General features: G+C 41.3%; 1 long non-coding RNA gene across 3 annotated transcripts in view; it reads left to right on the plus strand.

The window, feature by feature from the left end:
• Positions 1 to 824: 824 nt before the first annotated feature.
• LOC118351392 (uncharacterized) overlaps positions 825 to 22,662 on the plus strand; it is a 64,822-nt gene continuing 42,984 nt past the window's right edge. For 2 of the 3 annotated variants that reach the window (XR_007402691.1, XR_007402690.1), the window contains exons 1-2: positions 826 to 1,147; positions 1,344 to 1,483. This is a non-coding gene — a long non-coding RNA (uncharacterized LOC118351392). Of the gene's footprint in view, positions 1,148 to 1,343; positions 1,484 to 22,662 lie in introns of all 3 variants that reach the window. The other variant, XR_007402692.1, reaches the window with a different exon arrangement.

Raw genomic sequence — 22,662 nt, forward strand, 5'->3', positions numbered from 1 at the left:
TCCCCCGTTAACCCCTCCCCCCTCCCCTCCAGCGACCTTCAGTTTGTTTCCTATGATTAAGAGTCTGTATTTCCTGCATCTGTTTTCATCTTATTTGTCTTTCCTTCCCTTCACAGTAGTTCATCTGCTTTGCTTCTTTAATTCCACCTATGAATGACACCACACGGTCATTCTCTTTCCTGACTGACTTATTTCACTTAACATGATCCCTCTAGTTCTATCCGCGTCATTGCAAATGGCAAGATTTCCTTCTCTTTGATAGCTCAGTACCATTCCTCTCTCTATGACCATCATCTATCTCCCATCCTCTTTATCCATCATCTGTCTGAAGGCACCGAGGCTCCTCCCACAGTGTGGCTACTGTGGACCTGGCTGCTGTAGACATTGGGGCGCAGGTGTCCCGGCATTTCATTGCATCTGTATCTTCGGAGTGAGCTCCAGGCCGTGCACCTGCCGGTCGCAGGGCAGGTCTATCGGTAACTTCCTGAGGAGCCTCCTGACTGTTTCCAGGGCGGCTGCACCAGCCCGCGGTCCAGCCCACAGTGGAAGAGGGTTGAGTGAGTCTTGGCGGACGTGGTAAAAGTTTGGTCCACATTTCATTTCGCATCCTGTGGGTTCCAATTCATTGTCCTTAAGTATTTCTGGGGAAGCCGGGTGTTGGGCTCCATTTCAGCGCGACGTTTCTGAAGCTCATAGGTCTCAGCTGGAGCCTGGAAGGAGGCAGGTCCGGCCCTGGGCGCGGGGACGCCGCCTCCTGCACGGCCTCCTTCAGCTCCTGAGCATCCCGCAGGGGGCGCCCGAACCCAGGCCCCGGTCAAGGGCGCACATGCGCAGTAGGCCTCGTCCGCCAACAGTAACAGGAGCCCCTCTGCGCTCTGGAGGCCTGAGGAGGACGTGGGGCCGCGTCCACGCTGACAGGAGCCCCGGCCTCCTCAGTACCCGCGGGTAGGCTTCAGGACCATGTGGGGCTGCCTCCACGGTGACAGGAGCCCTGGCCTCCTCAGGACTCGCGGTGAGGCTTCCAGAGGATGTGGAGCCCCGTCCTCGCTGACAGGAGCCTGGTCTCCTCAGGACCCGCGGTGAGACTTCAGGAAGATGTGGGGCCGCGTCCTCCCTGACAGGATCCCCGGCCTCCTTAGGACCCACGGTGAGTTTTTGGGATGACGTGGGGCTGTGTCCACGGGGACAGGAACCCCAGCCTCCTCAGGACCTGCGGTGAGTCTTCGGGATGACGTTGGGCAGCGTCTACGCTGACAGGAGCCCCGGCCTTCTCAGGACCCGCGGGGAGGCTTCTGGAGGATGTGACGCATAATCCACAGTGACAGGACCCCTCTCGTCCTCAGGACCCGCTGTCTATGACTCAGGAAGACATGGGGCCACGTCCGCCATGACAGGAGTCCGGCTTCCTCAGGACCCGCTGGAGGACCCTGGAGGCGCTGTTCAGAGTCACATCCACCTCAGCAGGGCTACTCAGAACGACAAGGTAAGTGAATGGGGAGAATTGAGATAGGGTTAGGGTTTAGGGTGAGCAATAGGTGGTTAAGGTTAGCTTAGATGATATGGATTAGTGATCATGGTTATGCATACGAGTTACTGGTGAGGGTGAGGGATGGGGTAAGGGTCAAGAGGTAGGAGTTAAAGTAAGGTATTAGGGACTAGGAAATTGACTTAGGGTCTGGATTAGGGTAATGTTACTGATAGGTTATAGGGTTTAGGGTTAGGGAATAGAGGGAGGGAATACGGTTAGAGATAGAGTGGGGGATGGGGTTAGAGTTTAGGGTAAGGGGTGAAGGCAGGGTTAGGGTTATGGGTTAGGGTTTGGGCTAGGGGTTAGGGCTAGGTTTAGGGTACGGGTTAGGTGTTAGGGTACAGGTTAGGGTTAGGGTTAGGGGTTAGGGTTAGGATACGGGTTAGGGTTAGGGTACGGGTTAGGGTACGGGTTAGTGGTTAGGGTTAGGGTTAGGGTTAGGGTTAGGGGTTAGGGTTAGGGTACGGGTTAGGGTACGGGTTAAGGAGGGTACGGGTTAGGGTTAGGGTATGGGTTAGGATACGGGTTAGGATTATGGTTAGGATTAGGGTACGGGTTAGGGTTAGGGTACAGGTTAGGTTTAGTGTTAGGGTACAGGTTAGGGGTTAGGGTACGGGTTAGGGGTTAGGGTACGGGTTAGGGTTAGGGTTAGGGTACAGGTTAGGGTACTGGTTAGGGTACGGGTTAGGGTACGGGTTAGGGTTAGGGTACGGGTTAGGGGTTAGGGTACGGGTTAGGGTCTGGTTAGGGGTTCGGGTTAGGGTTTGGTTTAGGGTTAGGGGTTAGGGTTAGTGTTAGGGTTAGGGTTAGGGTTAGGGTGAGGGGTTTGGGTTAAGGTTAGGGGTTAGGGTTAGGTTTAGGGTTAGAACCCTAACCTAAGTGTTAGGTTTAAGGGTTAGGGATAGGGTTAGGTTTAGGTTCAGGGGTTAGGGGTAGGGTTAGGGTTAAGGGTTAGTGTTAAGGGTTAGGGTTAGGGTTAAGAGTTAGGGGGTCGGGGTTAGGGTTAGGGTTAACGTTAGGGGTTAGGTGTTAGGGTTAGTGTTAGTGTTAGGGTTAGGGTTAAGGTTAGGGGTTAAGGTTAGGGTAGGGTTTGGGTTAGTGTTAGTGTTAGGGTTAGGGTTAAGGGTTAGTGTTAGGGTTTGGGGTTGCTGGTTAGGAGTTAGGGTTAGGGTTAATGTTAGGTTTAGGGTTAGGGTTAGGGTTAGAGTGAGTGTTTAGGGTTAGAGTTAGGGTTAGGAGTTAGGGTTAGGGTTAGGTTTAGGGTTAGGGTTAGGGTTAGGTTTAGGGTTAGGGTTTAGGGGTTAGGGTTAGTGTTAGTGTTATGGTTATGGTTAGGGGTTAAGGTTAGTGTTAGGGGTTAAGGTTTGGGTAGGGTTAGGGTTAGGGTTTAGGGGTTAGGGTTAGGGTAAGGGTTACCGGTTAGGGTTAAGGGTTAGGGCTAAGAGAGGTTTAGTGTTAGGGGTTAGGGGTTAGGGTTAGGGATTTGATTCGATTCGATTCTTTTCGATTTGATTCGATTATTTTTGATTCGATTCGATTATTTTTGATTCAAATCGATTCAATTCTTTTCGTTTGGATTATTTTCTATTCGATTTGATTATTTTTTATTCAATTCGATTGGATTATTTTCGATTCGATTTGATGTGAATCGATTATTTTTGATTCAATTCAATTCGATGCGATTATTCTTGATTCAATTCGATTATTTTCAATTCGATTTGATTTGATTCGATTCGATTAATCTCGATTCGATGCGATTATTTTTTATTCGATTCATTTCTTTTCAATTCGATTCGATTATTTTCGATTCGATTCGGTTCGATTATTTTCGAATCAATTCGGTTCGATTCGATTATTTTCGATTCAATCGGTTCGATTAGATTCGATTATTTTAGATTCAATTCAGTTCGATTTGGTTCTATTATTTTCGATTTTATTCATTTCGATTCGATTAATTTCGATTTGATTCGATTGGATTCGTTTAGATTATTTTCGATTAGATTAGATTCTTTTCAATTTGATCCGATTATTTTCATTTCAATTCAATTCAATTCAATTATTTCCGATTGGATTCGATGCGAATCGATTATTTTTGATTTGATTCGATTCGATTCGATTAGATTCTTTTGATTCGATTCAATTCTTTTCAATTCGATTCGAATCCTTTCAATTCGATTTGATTATTTTCAATTCGAATTGATTCTTTTCGATTCCAATCTTTTCAATTCGATTCAATATTTTTGATTCGAATCGACTCGATTCTTTTTGATTCGATTATTTTAGATTCGATTCGATTATTTTTATTCGATTTGATTTGATTTGGTTATTTTCGATTCTATTCGTTTCCATTATTTTCGATTCGATTTGATGTGAATCGATTATTTTAGAATCGATTCGTTTTAATTTGATTCGATTTGATTCGATTCAATTCGATTTGATTATTTTCGATTTGATTCGATTATTTTCAATTTGATTTGATTCGATTCGATTATTTTTTATTCGATTTGATTCAATTCGATTATTTTCGATTTGATTCAATTCTTTTCGATGCGTTTCGATTCTTTTCGACGCGTTTCGATTATTTTTCATTCCAATCGATTCCATTCTTTTCGATTCGATTATTTTAGATTCGTTTCGATTATTTTTTATTCGATTTGATTATTTGGATTCAATTCAATTTGATTATTTCGATTCGATACGATTTGATACGAATGGATATTTTCGATTCGATTCAATTCAATTCAATTATTTTTGATTCGATTCGGTTCGATTATTTTTGATTTGATTCGATTTGATTCGATATTTTCGATTCGATTCGATACTTTTCGATTCGATTCAATTGTTTTCGATTCCATTCTATTTGATTGCTTTCGATTCGATTGATTCGTGTGGATTATATTCGATACTGATTCGATTCAATTTGATTTTTTTATTTGATTCGATTCAATTCGATTATTTTCAATTCAATTCAATTCGATTATTTTCAATTGAATTCTATTCGATTATATTCGTTTCAATTCGATTGGATTCGATTTGATTATAATGAATTCTTTTCAATTCGATTTGATTACTTTTAATTTGATTCGATTATTTTTGATTCGGTTCTATTTTTTCGATTCGATTATTTTCGATTCGATTCATTTTCATTCAATTATTTTCTATTCGATTCGATAATTTTGGATTTGATTTGATTCAATTATTTTCAATTTGATTCGATTAGATTATTTTTGATTTGATTCAATTCAATTCGATTATTTTCGATTCTATTCGATTCTATTACTTTTGATTCAATTCGATTCAATTATTTTCGATTCGATTCGAGATACTTCGATTTGATTCGATTATTTTCGATTCAATTCGGTTCGATTCGATTTAATTATTTTCGATTCAATTTGATTCGATTCGGTTCCATTATTTTCGATTCGGTTCGAGTCGATTCGATTATTTTCGATTCGTTTCGATTATTTTCGATTCTATTCTATTCTATTCTATTCGAATCCATTATTTTCGATTCAATTCTATTTGATTCTTTTCGATTCGATTCGATTCCATTTGATTCGATTATTTTCGATTCAATTTGATTTGATTAGATTATTTTCAATTCGATTCGATTCGATTATTTTTTATTTGATTTGATTCGATTTGATTGGATATTTTCGATTCGATTTGATTCATTTCATTTGTTTTCGATTCAATTCGATTTGATTCGATTATTTTCGATTCGATTCGATTCGAATATTTTCGATTCGATTCGATTATTTTCGATTCGATTTGAATGGATTCGATTCGATTATTTTCGATTCGATTCTTTTCGATTCAATTCGCTTATTATTGATTCGATTCGATTATTTTCAATTCAATTCGATTCTATTATTTTCGATTCGATTCGATGCGAATCGATTATTTTTGATTTGATTCGATTATTTTCAATTCGATTCGATTCGATTCAATTATTTTTGATTCGATTCGATTCGATTCATTTTCGATTCGATTCGATTCGAATCAATTCTATCATTTTAGATTCAATTCGATTCGATTATTGTCGATTTGATTAGTGTCAATTAGATTATTTTTGATTCGATTCGATGATTTTCGATTCGATCAAGTCTTTTCGATTTGATTCGATTAATTTCTATTCTATTCGATTCGATTCCATTCTTTTCTTTTCAATTCAATTCGATTCTTTTCAATTATATTCGATTCCATTCGATTCGATTGTTTTTGATTCAATTCGATTCTATTCGATTCGATTCTATTCGATTTGATTATTTTCAATTTGATTCGATTCGATTATTTTTGATTCAATTTGATTTGATTATTTTCGATTCACTTTGATTCGATTCGATTATTTTCTTTTTTTTTTTTTTATGATAGGCACACAGTGAGAGAGAGAGAGAGGCAGAGACACAGGCAGAGGGAGAAGCAGGCTCCATGCACCGGGAGCCCGACGTGGGATTCGATCCTGGGTCTCCAGGATCGCGCCCTGGGCCAAAGGCAGGCGCCAAACCGCTGCGCCACCCAGGGATCCCTCGATTCGATTATTTTCGATTCGAATCCTTTTGATTCTTTTTGATTCGATTATTTTCGATTCGGTTCTTTTATTTTCTATTCGATTTGATTATTTTCGTTTCAATTCAATTCGATTATTTTCGATTACATTCGATGCAAATCGACTAATTTCGAGTCGATTCTTTTCAATTCGATTTGATTCTTTTCGATTAGATTCGATTATTTTCTTTTTTTTTAATTTTTATTTATTGATGAATCAGAGAGAGAGAGAGAGAGGCAGAGACACAGGCAGAGGGAGAAGCAGGCTCCATGCACCGGGAGCCTGACGTGGGATTCGATCCCGGGTCTCCAGGATCACACCCTGGGCCAAAGGCAGGCGCTAAACCGCTGCGCCACCCAGGGATCCCAGATTCGATTATTTTCTATTCGATTCTATTATTTTCAATTCAGTTCAATTCGATTCGATTCGATTATTTTCGATTCGATTTAATTCTTTTTGATTCGATTATTTTCGATTCGAATCAGTTCGGTTCTTTTCGATTCCATTATTTTGGATTCGATTCGATTATTTTCCATTTGATTCAATAATTTTGGATTCGATTCGATTCGATTATTTTCGATTCGATTCGATTTGATTCGATTATTTTCGATTAATTTCTATTCCATTACTTGCGATTTGATTCATTTATTTTCGATTGTATTCGATACGATTTGATTCGATTATTTTCGATTCGATTCGAATGGATTCGATTCGATTTGATTCTTTTCATTTTGATTCGATTCTTTTCGTATCGATTCTATTGTTTGATTCGATTATTTTCGATTCGATTAGATTAGATTATTTTGTATTCGATTCGATTTGATTTGTTTATTTTCGCTTCAATGCGATTCAATTATTATCGATTCAATTCGGTAAGATTCGATTCGATTATTTTCGTTACAATTTGATTCGATTATTTTCGATTTGGTTCGATTATCTTAATTCAATTTGATTCGATTCGATTGTTTTCGATTCCATTCGATTGGATTCGATTCGATTATTTAAGATTCGATTTGAATATTTTCAATTTAATTCAAATATTTTCTATTCGATTCGATGCAAATCGATTATTTTCGATTCGTTTCAATTTAATTATTTTCGATTCGATTCTATTCGATTATTATTGATTCGATTCATTTATTTTTGATTCAATTCGATTCGATTTATTTTCGATTCAATCGATTATTTTCGACTCGATTCGTTTATTATCGATTTGATTCGAATGGATTCGATTCTTTTCAATTCGATTCTTTTCTTATCGATTATATTCTGTTCGATTCGATTATTTTCGATTCTATTCGAATATATTCGATTTGATTAGATTATTTTCTATTCTATTCGATTCTATGATTTTTTATTTTTTTATTATTTTTTTTATTTTTATTTTTTTTAAATTTTTATTTATTTATGATAGTCACAGAGAGAGAGGCAGAGACATAGGCAGAGGGAGAAGTAGGCTCCATGCACCGGGAGCCCGACGTGGGATTTGATCCCGGGTCTCCAGGATCGTGCCCTGGGACAAAGGCAGGCGCTAAACCACTGCGCCACCCAGGGATCCCCGATTCTATGATTTTTTATTCGATTCGATGCGAGTCGATTATTTTGGATTTGATTCGATTCTATTGATTATTTTCAATTCGATTTGATTCGATTCAATTCGATTCAATTATTTTCGATTAGATTCGATTCGATTATTATTTATTTGATTCTATTCGATTCGATTTTTTTGATTCGATTTGATTCGATTTTATTATTTTCGAATTGATTCGAGTCGATTCAATTATTTTCGATTCGATTTGAGTCGATTCGATTATTATCGATTCGATTTGGTTTTTGATTCGATTTGATTCGAATCTTTTTGATTCGATTCGCTTATTTTTTTTATTTATTTATGATAGTCAGAGAGAGAGAGGCAGAGACATAGGCAGAGGGAGAAGCAGGCTCCATGCACCAGGAGCCCGACGTGGGATTCGATCCCGGGTCTCCAGGATCGCACCCTAGGCCAAAGGCAGGCGCCAAACCTCTGCACCACCCAGGGATCCCCGATTTGCTTATTTTTGATTCAAATCGATTGATTCTTTTTGATTCGATTCTTTTCGATTCTATTCGATTATTTTTGATTCGATTATTTTCTATTCAATTCGATTCTTTTCGATTCGATCGAATCTTTTCGATTAGATTCGAATACTTTCGATTCAATTTGATTATTTTCGATTCGAATAGATTTTCTTTCCGATTCGATTCTTTTGGATTCAATTCAATATTTTCGATTCGAATCGACTCAATTTGTTTTGATTCGATTATTTTAGAATAGATTCGTTTATTTTAGATTCGATTAGATTTTTTCGATTCGATTCAATTTTTGTCGATTCCATTCTATTTGATTGTTTTCGATTTGATTGATTCGATTGGATTATTTTCAATTCGATTCGATTAGATTTGATTTGATTCTTTTCGATTTGATTTGATTCGATTCGATTATTTTCGATTCGATTTTTTTCAATTCGATTCGATTATTTTAAAATTCGATTCATTTCGATTTGACTCGATTCAGTTATTTTCGATTCGATTCGATTATTATTTATTCGATTCTATTTGATTTGATTATTTTTTATTCGATTCGATTCAATTTTATTATTTTCTATTCGATTAGAGTCGATTCGATTATTTTCGATTCGATTCGATTTGATTCGATTATTTTCGGTTCGATTCGATGTTTTCGATTCGATTCGATTCGAATCTTTTCGATTCGCTTCACTTATTTTCGATTCAAATCGATCGATTCTTTTCAATTCGATTTGATTATTTTCAATTCGATTATTTTCGATTCTATTCTATTCGATTTGATTCGATTCCATTATTTTCTATTCAATTCGATTCGGTTGTTTTCAATTCGATTCGATTGTTTTCGATTCGATTCGATTATTTTCGATTCAATTCGTTTCGATTATTTTCAATTCGATTCGATGTGAATCGATTATTTTCAAATCAATTCATTTCAATTTGATTCGATTCGATTCAATTCAATTTGATTACTTTCGATTCGATTCGATTCGATTTGATTCAATTAATTTCGATTCAATTTGATTATTTTCGATTCGATTCAATTCGATTGGATTAGATTCGATTATTTTCGATTCGATTCGATTATTTTCAATTCGATTCGATTCTTTTCGATACGATTCAATTCTTTTCAATTTGATATGATTATTTTCGATTCGATTATTTTTTATTGTATTCTATTCTTTTCGATTCGATTCCATTATTTTCCATTCGATTCGATTCTTTTTGATTCGATTTGATTCGATTATTTTTTATTCAATTCTATTCGATTAGATTCGATTATTGATTCAATTCGATTCACTTATTTCCTATTCGATTTGATTTGATTCAATTCGATTATTTTTTATTCGATTTGATTCGTTTCAATTATTTTTTATTCAATTCGATTCAATTTGATTATTTTCGATTCGATTCGATTCAATTATTTACTTTCGATTTGTTTATTTTCAATTCGATTCGATTCAATTCGATTATTTTCTAATCAATTCGATTCTTTTTGATTCTATTCGATCATATTCATTTCAATTCGATTATTTTCGATTTGAATCGATTCGATTATTTTCTATTCGATTCGATTATTTTCAATTCAATTCAATTAGATTATTTTCAATTGGATTCGATGCGAATCGAGTATTTTCGATTCCATGCAATTCGATTCGATTATTTTCGATTCGATTCGATTATTTTTGATTCGATTCGATTCGATTCTTTTCGATTGGATTCGATTCGATTCTTTTCGATTCGATTCGATTATTTTCAAATTGACTCCATTCTTTTCGATTCGATTCGAGTTTTTTCGATTCGATTATTTTCGATTGTATTCTATTCCATTATTTTCTATTCAATCGATTCGATTATTTTCGATTCGTTTCCATTCCATTACATTCGATTATTTTCGATTCGATTAGATTCGATTGTTTTCGATTCAATTCGATTTGATTATTTTTTATTCGATTTGATTTGATTCGATTATTTTTTATTTGATTTGATTAGTTTCAATTACTTTTGATTCGATTCGATTCATTTCGATTCGATTATTTTCAATTCGATTCGATTCGATTCGATTCGTTTATTTTCGATTCGATTAGTTTATTTCCAATTCGATTTGATTTGATTCAATTCGATTATTTTCGATTTGATTTGATTCGTTTCAATTATTTTCGATTCGATTCTATTCGATTCAATTATTTCCTTTTGATTCGTTTATATTCAATTCGATTTGTTTCTATTCGATTTGATTATTTTCGATTCAATTCGAATGGATTCGATTCGATTCTTTTCGATTCAATTAGATTCTTTACGATTCGGTTCGATTTTTTTCGATTCGATTTGATGTTTTTCAATTTGATTCGATTATTTTCGATTCTATTATTTTCAATTGGATTCTATGCTAACCAATTATTTTCGATTCGAGTCGAGTCGATTCACTTATTTTCGATTCGATTTGATGTTTTTGATTCGATTTGAATCTTTTTGATTCGATTCGCTTATTTTCGATTCAAATCGATCAATTCTTTTCGATTCGATTCGATTCTTTTCGATTCGATTCAAATCCTTTCGATTCGATTCGATTATTTTCGATTCGAATAGATTCTTTTCTTTTCGATTTGATTCTTTTGGATCGATTCAATATTTTCGACTCAAATCAACTCAATTCTTTTCGATTCCATTATTTTAGAATAGATTCGATTATTTGAGATTCGATTCAATTATTTTCGATTCGATTCGATTTTTTTCGATTCCATTGTATTTGATTGTTTTCGATTTGATTGATTCGATTGGATTATTTTCAATTCGATTCGATTAGATTTGATTTTTTTCAATATGATTTGATTCGATTCGATTGTTTTCGATTCGATTTGATTATTTTCAATTCGATTCTGTTCGATTATTTTCGTTTCAATTCAATTCGATTCGATTTGATTTGATTATAATGAATTCTTTTTTATTCGATTCAATTACTTTTGATTCGATCGATTCAATTATTTTTGATTCGATTCTATTTTTTCGATTCGATTATTATCGATTCGATTAGATTTGATTCGATTATCGATTCAATTCGATTCGATTATTTTCAATTCGATTCGATTATTTTTTATTCGATTAGATTCTTTTCGATTCGATTCGATTCTTTTCTATTCAATTCAATATGATTCTTTTTGTTTAGATTCGATTCGATTCTTTTCAATTCAATTCAATTCAATTCTTTTTTCTTCGATTCGATTCTATTCGATTTTTTTAGGTTCGATTCTTTTCGATTTGATTCGATTCGATTTGATTCTTTTTGATTCGATTTGATTCTTTTGTTTCGATTTGATTCTTTTTGATTCGATTCTTTTCGAATCGATTCAATTTGATTCTTTTCATTTCGATTCGATTCATTTCTATTTGATTCTTTTCGATCGATTCGATTCTTTTCGAATCGATTCGATTCTTTTCGATATGATTCTTTTCTATTTGATTCGATTCGATTATTTTCGAATTGAGTCGATTCTTTTCTATTCAATTCGATTCTTTTCAATTCGATTTGATATGATTGGATTCTTTTCGATTCGATACGATTCGATTCTTTTCGTTTCGATTCAAATCGATTGGATTCTTTTTGATTCGATTCGATTAGAATTTATTCGACTGGTTCGATCGATTCTTTTCGTTTCTGTTCGATTCATTTCTATTCGATACTTTTTGATTCGATTCGATTCTTTTCATTCAATTCTATTCGATTAATTCGATTCTTTTCATTTCAAATCGATTCGTTTCGATTCAATTCTTTTCGATTCGATTCGATTCAATTCTTAAAGTTTCAATTCGATTCTTTTCAATTCGATTAGATTCTTTTCATTTCGATTCGATTCTTTTCGATTCGATTCTTTTCGATTCGATCTGATTGGATTTGTTTCGATTCTTTTCGATTCGATTCTTTTGATTCAATTCGATTCGATTCGATTCGATTCTTTTCGATTCCATTACATTTGATTCGATTCTTTTCAATTCTATTAGATTCGTTTCGATTCGATTCCGTTCAATTCGATTCTTTTCAATTCGATTTGATTCGATTGCTTTCGATTCGATTTGATTCAATTCTTTCAATTCGATTTGACTTGATTCTTTTCGTTTCGATTTGATACAATGTTTTCAGTTCGATTCGAATCGATTCTCTTCGATTCGTTTTGATTCTTTTCGATTCTATTCGATTCTATTCGATTTTTTCAATTTGATTCAATTCGATTCGATTGGATTGGATTCTTTTGTATTCTATTTGATTTGATTTTTTTCGATTTGATTCAATTCAATTCTTTTCGATTCGATTCGATTCTTTTCGATTTGATTCGATTCGGTTCGATTCTTTTGTTTCGATTCGATTCTTTTCGATTCAATTTTTTTCGATTCGATTCGATTCTTTTCATTTAGATTCGATTCTTTTCGATTCAATTCGATTCTTTTCGATTCTTTTCGATTCAATTCGATTCTTTTCAATTCAATTTGATTCAATTGTTTTCGTTTCGATTCAATTCTTTTCGATTCGATTCCTTTCGATTCGATTCTTTTCTATTCAATTCGATTCGTTTCTTTTCGATTCGATTCGATTCTGTTGGATTCGATTCTTTTCGATTCAATTCGATTCTTTTCGATTCAATTCGATTCTTTTTGATTCGATTCGATTCGATTCTTTTCGATTCGATTCGATTGGATTCTTTTCAATTCGATTCGACTCGATTCAATTGTTTTCAATTCGATCGATTCTTTTCTATTCTATTCAATTCGATTCTTTTTGATTCGATTCGATACGATTAGATTTTTTCGATTAGATTCGATACGATTCAATTCTTTTCGATTCGATGCAATTCGATTATTTTCGATTCGATTCGATTCTTTTTGTTTCGGTTCTATTCTATCAATTCAATTCTTTTCGATTCACTTCTATTCTTTTCATTCATTTTGATTAGATTCGATTCTTTTCGTTTCCAGGGCTCCCTGCCCAGGACGGCAGCTGGTGAAAGGTCAGGGTCTGTGTCCCTGACGCTGGCTCCTCCTCCCCGGTTTTCCCGCAGGAAATGAAGGAGGAAGCCCTGGTCTCCTCCAGGGACATCAAGCAGATAGACCTGGACGTCAACAGGAGGTTCGGCAGCCACACCATATTTTGGGACTTCTACGGGGTTGGGTGAGGCTGCTGAGTCAGGGGGTTTTGGGGCCCCGGGGGCTTCTGGGTAGGGAACACGGGGCTTCTGAGGCCAGGGGGAGCAACAGCAGCCAACAACAAACCGCTGCATGGTAGGGTGCTGGGGATGACTCCCTTGCCCCCACCCCCGGGGGCCTCGGGGAAGTGTAGGCCACTAGGATGAGGCCTCCAGGGGTTTCCATGTTATCTGAACCCCAAAAGGGGTGAGGGATGGCCCCCTGAGAAGCAGGGGGCTGGGGTGGGGGCAGTAAGGGGACCCAGGGGCCAGGTGGCATGGCCGTGGCTGGAGCAGGACACACATCGATCCGATGAGTGTCAGACGGGTCAGGGTGACACCCACCCTCGGTGCTTTATATATTTCTAAATTCCATGCATTTTATATGAGACAATTTGCAATTTGTAAACATACATAGTATGATGACCCCGAGATAATGCCCCCGGTCCAGCCAGGACCCTGCACTGACCACACGGGGCCCCAGGGGCAGGTGTCACAGAAAACCCCAGACTGGGGTCGCCTTTATCTGTAGACGTCTCCGTGGGCATCTTAGAGAGAGGGGATGCCCGGTGTCCACAGGCTCCCCATGCCATCCCCCTCATTCCCCACCCACACACCATCCCCCTACATCACCATCCCCTATGGCATCACCCCTACACCATCCCCCTCACACCCACACAGCCCCACACAATCACCACCCACACTATACCCCAACACCATCCCCCCTACACCATACCCCACACACCACCACCATCATATCCCTGCCCCCACACCATCCACCACCACACCATCAGCCCCCAGCAAGGATCCAGTGCAGCTGCACCCTGTGGAACATGCTCAGCCTCCCCGGGGTTCTCTGGATACCCTGCTCCCATCAGAAGCACGGGTGTCCCATAGAGTACCCAGGGGTTGTAGGGAGAAGGGGAGGCAGGGAGCCCCCGACAGGGTGGATGCATGTGGGTGGAGCAGAGGACACACTGTGCCCTGCCTCCTCCCACTGTCCCTCCTGGAGTGCGGCACACCATGCACAGAACACCAGCCCCTAACCCAGAGGAACCAGGGCTGGCCTGGCCCCAGGCTCTGTGGGGGCTCGTGAGATTTGAGCCCCCCGCAGGCCCAACACAAAGACTAATGGGATCCAGCCCCCCATGGCCCTGGCCAGGCTTGGATTCTGACCCGGGGTTGAGCGAGCCCTCTCACAGCTGGCTGTGGCCTTCTGGGCCCTGGGCGTGCCCCACAGATCCAGGTCGCTGACTTAGGGCAGCCCTGGGGATCCCAGGACATCGCAGGGTGGGGAGAGCAGGGGTAGGCCGGTGGGCCACAGCCGCACCCACAGCAGGAGGCAGGCTCCTCCAGGTGCTGGGGCCCCAGGGGGCCCAAGGCCGGGGTCCAGCTGCCCTGCAGGGACCCAGCACAGGACCCCATGAGCTGCAGGTTCAGGTCAGCTCTGCTGTCCTCAGAACCGTCTCTCAGGCTGAAACCTCAGGACACACGCCCCAACCCGGAGTCCACACATGCTCCCAGGTGGGGAACTCCAGCACCCTGCCCCCCACCCCATGTGATTCTTGCCCTCCCCTAAAGGACAGAAAGGTCTCCCTCCCCAGGGGAAGGCGCATACCCTTGGCTCTGAGCCCGTTTGCTGTAGAAAGTCAATAAAGTGTTGTGCGAAAATGCACAGCCAGCCTGTTTCTGTGTCTCCCAGAACTCTGTGCACACAGCGTGGAGAGACCTCCAGAGAGGAGGAGGGGGCAACACCCAGGACACAACCAGCCCTGGCAGGGGCGCCGCCAGGCACAGACAGATGACGTCCCCACGTGCCTTCCAGGGGCGGCCAGACGCCAGGGTCAGGACCCCACAGACTTTACTAAGACTCAACCTGTGCCCCGTGTGCCAGGAGGGACTGGGACAGAGTGACAGCCAGGGAGCCTCAGGTCACCAGGGTCTGTGCAAAGCGACCTGGGAGTTCTGTGCTCCCTCTGTCCAAGGGGCCGGGGCTGGCTGGGTTCCGCGGCATTTCCTCCCCTCCCCGCATCCCCGTGCCTGTGTGCCTGGGGCACAGATGGCCTGCGGGGCAGTCAGCGTGACCCTGGAAGGGATGTCAGGACAGCAGGCCCTTGTGTTGTGCCCAAGATCGCGAATCTGAGAAGCCACCGAGGAGCCGACACTGATGCAATCACACGAGGGCTTATTTACAAGCTTGGGCTTGGGTCCAAGTGCACCCGACACAGCGGAGCAGGGACTTGGACCCCGAGACTAAGAGGCATAGCAGCTTTATAGGGGCCAGTGGCCCATGGGATACGCAGAAAGTTGCACAGTCATATCGGTCCACATGCAGGTGGCCCATTGAATTAAACCTTACCGTATAGTATCCGCTTGTGCTGGCCTATTTGGTCAGAATCGGCGTGCAATTTTGGGGGGCACAAAGCTGGGTTACATTGTTATGAGCCGATTTCTGATTAGGGTGTGCCCGTGGCTAGACTAGGGTGGGGCAGCGCCTTAAGCAATAACCAGGTCATTTGGGGTTCATAGGGGAGATAGCGGCTAGCACAAAATGCAATCAGTCCTGCTCTGCTTGTCCAGGGGTAGGGAATTTTTGTTAAATTTCCTGGGTCCCACACTTGCAGCTCACACCCCTGGGCCACCCTCACCAGGTGGACTCAGCGTTCACACCTTGTGGTGCTGGATCTCTCACCAGCGTGTGGAGGGCACCCTCCTCACCCTAGTGAGTAGGGGCTGGGTGAGCATGGGTCTTGGCCTGAAGGCCAGGAGGCACAGGGGACCGAGGAACCCCAGCCCTGTCCCCACCCCGACTCCCACACACATTCAGCCCCAGAGCTCCCCGCCATGGGCAGCTGGCTCCTCAGGGGCTCCCCCCAGGGCGGCCCCAAGGTCTGGTTCCCTGCTGGAGAGGCATCGGGTAGAAGAGAAGCAGCCGACGCTCAGCGGGACCCACTGCCGGACATGGGAATGTGGCCGAGCCGGACCTTCCAGCTCAGCTGACGCTCCAGCAGAAAGTCACTGCATGAGTGAGCCCCAGGTCGGCCAGGAGAGCCCAGCTAGCTTCCCAGCTCCAGCACCAGAAATGATGTTGTGCCAACCATTTTGGCGTTTGTGTGACCCAGCCAGAGGATCACATAGCTGCACGTGATAGCTGCATGTGATAGACACACACACACCCCAAAACCAACAAAAGTCGGAATCCCCCCAATGTTGTCAAACAGCAGCTGGATGGTTACATACACGACACTGTGGTCCCCAATAGGATACATGGATGACGCTATAAGCCACGACTGCAGAGGTGCTGGAGGCACGGAGATGTGCCTGCTAGGTTCCAAGAAGGAGTGCAGAGGGGCAGGAAGCATCCTATGGAGGGGGGGCCCCTCCTAGGAAAGGACACCAGGTCCCTGTGAAGGCGATGGATGGTGAAATCTGTCCTCCTCTCTTTCAGCATCTGGTTTTCCTCCTAAATGCCATTTTCCTCAATCATAATAGCAATAATTTATTTTACGTTTTTAAATTTCTTTTTATTGGAGTACAATTTGTAGGAATTCTTTCTTCAGCAAGGGTGTCATTCAGGATAGAAGGAGAGATAAAGAGTTTCCCAGACCGGCAAAATATAAAGGAGTTCATCACCACTAAACCAGTCCAGTAAGGAATTTTAAGAGGGACTCTTCTAGTGGGGGAAAAAAAGACACCAAAAGCAACAAAGACTAGAAAGGACCAGAGAACATCACCAGAAACACCAACTCTACTGGTAACACAAAGGCACTTAGTTCATATCTTTCAATAATCACTCTGAATACTGATAGACTAAATGCTCCAGTCAAAAGATATAGGGTATCAGAGTGGCTTTAAAAACATGATCCGGGATGCCTGGGTGGCTCAGGGGTTGAGTCTCTGCCTTTGACTCAGGGTGTGATCCTGGAGTCTGGGATCAAGTCCCATATTGGGCTCCTGGTGTGGAGCCTGCTTCTCTCTCTGCCTATTTCTCTCTCTCTCTCTCTCTCTCTCTCACTCTCTCATAAATAAAATCGTTATTAAAAAGACAAGTTCCATCTGTATGCTGCCTACAAGATGCTTACCTTAGACCTATAGACACCAGCAGATTGAAAGTCAGGGGATGGAAAATCATCTATCATGCTAATGGATACCAATAGAAAGCTGGATGACCCATACTTATATCAGACAAACTAGATTTGAAACCAAACCCTGGGGACACCTGGTGGCTCAGTGGTTGAGCATCTGCCTTTGGCTCAGGGTGTGATCTTGGGATCCCAGGATCGAGTCCCACATCGGCCTCCCTTTGGGGAGACTGCCTCTCCCTCTGCCTATGTTTCTGCCTCTGCTTCTCTGTGTATCTCTCATGAATAAATAAATAAAATATTTAAATTTCAAGAAAGAAAGAACAAATACTGTAAGAAGAGATGAAGAAGGGCATTATTTCATAATTAAAAAGACTCTCTATCAAGATCAAACAACTAAATATTTATGCTGCCAACATGGGAGTACCTAAATATAGAAACCAATTAACAACAAATGTACAGGAACTCACTGATAATAATACAATGACAGGGGATTTTAACACCCACTTATGGCAATGGACCGATCATCTTTGCAGAAAACCAACAGGGGAACAATAGCCTTGACACACTGGACCACAGGGACTCAACAGATATAGTCAGAACATTTCATCGTAAAGCAGAATACACATTCCTTTCAAGTGCACATGGGACATTCTCCAGAACAGATCATATCATGGGCCACAAATCAGCTCTCAACAGGTACAACAGGTACAAGAAGGTTGATATCACACCCTATACATTTTTGCACCACGACGTTATGAAACTTGAAGTCAACAGTAAGAAAAAAATTTGGACAGACCAAAAATATGTGGAGATTATGAACATCATATAGAGAATGAATGGAGTAATCAGGAAATTAAAGAGGAAATTTAAAACAAATGTAAATGAAAACATGTTTCTCCAAACCTCTAGGATGTAGCAAAGGCAGTCCTAAGAGGGAAGTACATAGCAATACAGGCCTACCTCAAGAAACAAGAAGTCTCCAATACACAACCTAACCCTACACCTAAAGGAGATGGAAAAGGAATAGCAAACAAAGCCTAAAGACTACAGAAGAAGGGAAAAAATAAAGATGAGAGCAGAAATAAACAATACAGAAACCACAAAACATTAGAATGGAATAATGAAACTAAGAGCTGGTTCTTCAAAATAATTAATAAAATGGATCATTCCCTTGGCAGCCTTATCAACGAGAAAAGAGAAAAGACCTAAATAAATAAAATCACAAATGAGAGAAGAGAGATCACAATCAACACCAGAAAAATAAGGCAATTAGAAGGGAATACTATGAAAGATTATATGCTAACAAACTGGGAGACCTGAAAGAAATGAACAAATCCCTAAAAATGTGCAAACGAGCAAAACTGAAATAGGATGAAATAGAAAATGCGACCAGACCCATAAGTAGCAAAGGAATTGAATCAGCAAGGCACCTGGGTGCCTCAGTGGTTGAGCATCTGCTTTGGCTCAGGTCATGATCTCAGGGTCCTGGGGAATCAAGTCCTACATCAGGCTCCTTGCAGGGAGCCTCATTTTCCCTCTGCCTATACCTCTGCCTCTCTGTGTCTCTCATGAATACATAAATAAAATCTTTAAAAAAGAAAAAAGATAAAAAGATGAGAAAGGACCCAAATAAAAACACAAATGAGAAAAGAGAAATAATAACCAACACTAGAGAAATACAAACGTTTATAAGAGAACATTATGAAAAATTATATGCCAGCAACCTAGAACCTGGAAGAAATAGATCAATTCCTAGAAATACATAACAAAGGAAAAATGAAAAAGGAAGAAATAAGAAACTTGAACAGACAGATAAACAGCAAATAAATTGAATCAGCAATCAATAATCTCCCAACAGGAGACGCTTAGATCAACAGAACAGAATGGAAAGCCGAAACAAGATATAAACCTGTAACTTTATGATCCATTAATCGACAACAAGGCAGGAAGGAATATCCAATGGCATAAAGCAGTCTCTTCAAAAAACCCTAACCCTGACCCCAGGATAAGAACAAATGGTGTTGGGAAAACCAGGCAGCCACATGCAGAAGAATGAAACTAGACCACTCTCTTATACCATATATATAAAAAATAAATTCAAAATGGGTGAAAGACCTAAATGTGAGAACCATAAAAAGAAGAAAGTATAGGCAACAACGTCTTTGACACTGGCCATTGGATCTTCTTTCTAGATATGCCTCTGAGGCGAGGGAAACAAAAGCAAAAATACTATTGGGACTTCATCAAATTGAAAAGCTTCCGCAAAGTGAAGGAAACAACCAAAGCTCAAAGGCAACATACAAAATGAGAGGAGATATTTGTAAACAACACATCCAATAAAGAGTTAGTATGCAAAATACATAAAGCAAATATAAATATCAGCGTCCTAAACTCAAATTATCCAACTGCAGATGGGCAGAAGGCATGAATGGAAATTGTCTCTGACAAGACATCCAGATGGCCACCAGACACACAGAAAGACACTCAGCATCACCCGTCATCAGGGAAATGCAAACCAAAACGACAATGAGATGTCACCTGACAGCCATCAGAATGGCTAAAATTAACAACACAAGAAATAACAGGTGTTGGTGAGGCTATGGAGAAGGGGGAGCCCCGTTACACTCCTGGTGGGCATTGGAACAGGTGCAGCCACTGTGGAAAACAGAGTGGAGGGTCCTCAAGAAGTTAAAAGTAGAGCTACCCTACGATTCCAAAATTGCACAGGTAGGTATTTACCCCGAGGATACAAAATTAGTTTAGTAGATTCGAAGAGGGACACGCAGCCCAGTGTTTGTAGCAGCATTATCAACAACAGCCAAACTGTGGATACAGCCCAGATGTCCATCTACAGATGAATGGGCAGAGACGATGTGGTAAATACACACACTGCGACATCACTCGGTCATCACAAGGGATGAAATGAAGACATTTACAATGACGTGGGAGAAGTGGAAAGGACTTATGCTAAATGAACTCAGTCAGTCAGAGAAAGACAGATACAAATACCATACAATTGCATTCACAGGGGAATTTTAAGAACCAAACAAACTGGCAAAGGGGTGGAGAGGGGGGATGAGAGAAGCAAACCAAGAAACACACTCTTAACCACAGAGAATAAACTAATAAATACCAGAGGATGGTGGGGGGAGGGGGAATCAGGGGATGGGGATAGTGGAGGGCACCTGTGACCAGTACCAGGCGTTGTATCCAAGGGTTGAATCACTAGTGTGGTAAACTTGAAACTATATCATACTGAGTTTACAAACAGGAATTCAAGTAAAATTTTAAAATAATAATTGTTAGTATTGATGAACCATGTGCGCACAAGACATAAAACCAGAAAGGCAACTGAAAATCCAAATAAAGAGTATTTAGAGCCACAAATCCCCTCCCTAGCTCAGCTCAGGAAAAGCCTGCCATGTCAATTCTGACCCCAGCAGAAGCCTGGATTTTGATTCTCTGGGGAGGCCACTGACTTGGTGGAGTCAGGCTATGTTTGAACCCAAAACCTAAATAGAGTGCATAAAACTAAACTGCCGAAGATACTAGAGTCCCAGTGCAGGCACATGCCAAGACCCAAACTCTAACCATACACAGACATAACCCTAACCCTAAACTTAAGCATAATGTTAACCTAACCCTTAAACAAGACTTATCACTAATCGAAAACCAAACACAAACCCCAAGACCGAAACACATTCACTGAACCTTCCTGCCAAACCTCACCCTAACTCCTAAACCTATTCTAAACCCTTAACCCTGACTCCTACCTTAAATCTAACCCTAAACCTAACCTCTAACCCTAACCTTAACTTAATGTACTCAAATCCTATTCCTAACCTTAACCTGTACCCTAACCCTAACCCTCTAATACTAATCCTATCTCATACCCCAAATTGTACCCGAACCTGTACCCTAAAACTAACCCCTAACTCACTACCTAACCCTATCTCTAACCCTTTTCCAAAGCCGTACCGACCGTGACCCTGACCTGAACCTAACCCTAACCCCTAACCAAACACTAACCTTAACTCTAGCCCTAACCCCTATCCTAACCTTAACCCTCGCCCTAACCCTCAACCTAGCCCTAAATTTAACCCTAACCCTTAACCCTAACCCCTAACCCTAACTCACACCCTAACCCCTAACCCTAACTGCAAACCTAAGCTCAACCCTAACTCTAACGATAACCCTAACCCAAACTCCTAACCTCCTGCCCTAACCTCTAAAGCCTAAACCCTAACCCTAACTCTAAATCCTGTCCCTAACGCTAACCCCTTTCCCTAATCCCTAACCCCCATCCTAACTCCTAACCACTGACCCTTACCCTTATCCCTCACCCTAACCTCTAATCCGTAACCATAAGCATAATTACTAACCCCTAACATCTCACCTAAACCTAACCACCAACTGCCTCCCCTCCCCTGACCCTACGATTCATTCTACCCTTTCACTTACCCTGTGGTTCTGAGGAGTCCCTTCTGATGTGGACGTGGCCCCCAACGGCACCTCCAGAGTCCTCCAGGGGGTCCTGAGGAAGCCGGGCTCTCTGAGTGCGGACATGGCCCCACGTGTTCCTGAGTCATAGTCAGTGGGTCCTGAGGACGCTGGGTCTCCTGTCACTGTGGACTATGCCTCACATCCTCTGGAAGCCTCACAGCAGGTCCTCAGGAGGCCGAGGGCTCCTGTCAGCCTGGACATGGCCCCACGTCCCCCCGAAAACTCACCGCGGGTCCTGAGGAGGCTGTGGGCACCTGTCAGCATAGACGCAGCCCCATATGTCCTGAACCAAAGTGCAGGTCCTGAGGAGGACGGGGGTCCTGTTAGTGTTGACGTGGCCCCACATTTTCCTCAAGCCTCACCATAAGACCTGAGGAGGCTCGGGGCTCCTTTCAGCATGGACCTGGCCCCAAATCTTCCCGAACCTTTACAGCGGGTCCTGAGGAAGCCAGAGACTCCTGTCAGTGTGAATGCGGCACCCACATCTTTCTAAGGCCTCACCACAGACCCTGACAAGCCTGGGGTCTTCTGTCCGCATGGACGCATCCCCATATTTCCCGAAGTCTACACCGGGGGTCCTGAGGAGGTCAGCGTCCTGTTGTGTGGACGTTGCCCCACGTCCTCCCGAAGCGTCATCACGGGTTCTGAGGAGGCCGGGGCTCCTGTCACCGTGGATGTGGCCGCCAGCCTCCAGAAGCCTCAACTTATGTCCTGAGGGGCCCGGGAGCTCCTGTCAGCATGGATGCGGGCCCACATCTT

Source organism: Canis lupus, chromosome 16, assembly GCF_003254725.2.
Source record: "Canis lupus dingo isolate Sandy chromosome 16, ASM325472v2, whole genome shotgun sequence".
Lineage (NCBI taxonomy): Eukaryota > Metazoa > Chordata > Mammalia > Carnivora > Canidae > Canis > Canis lupus.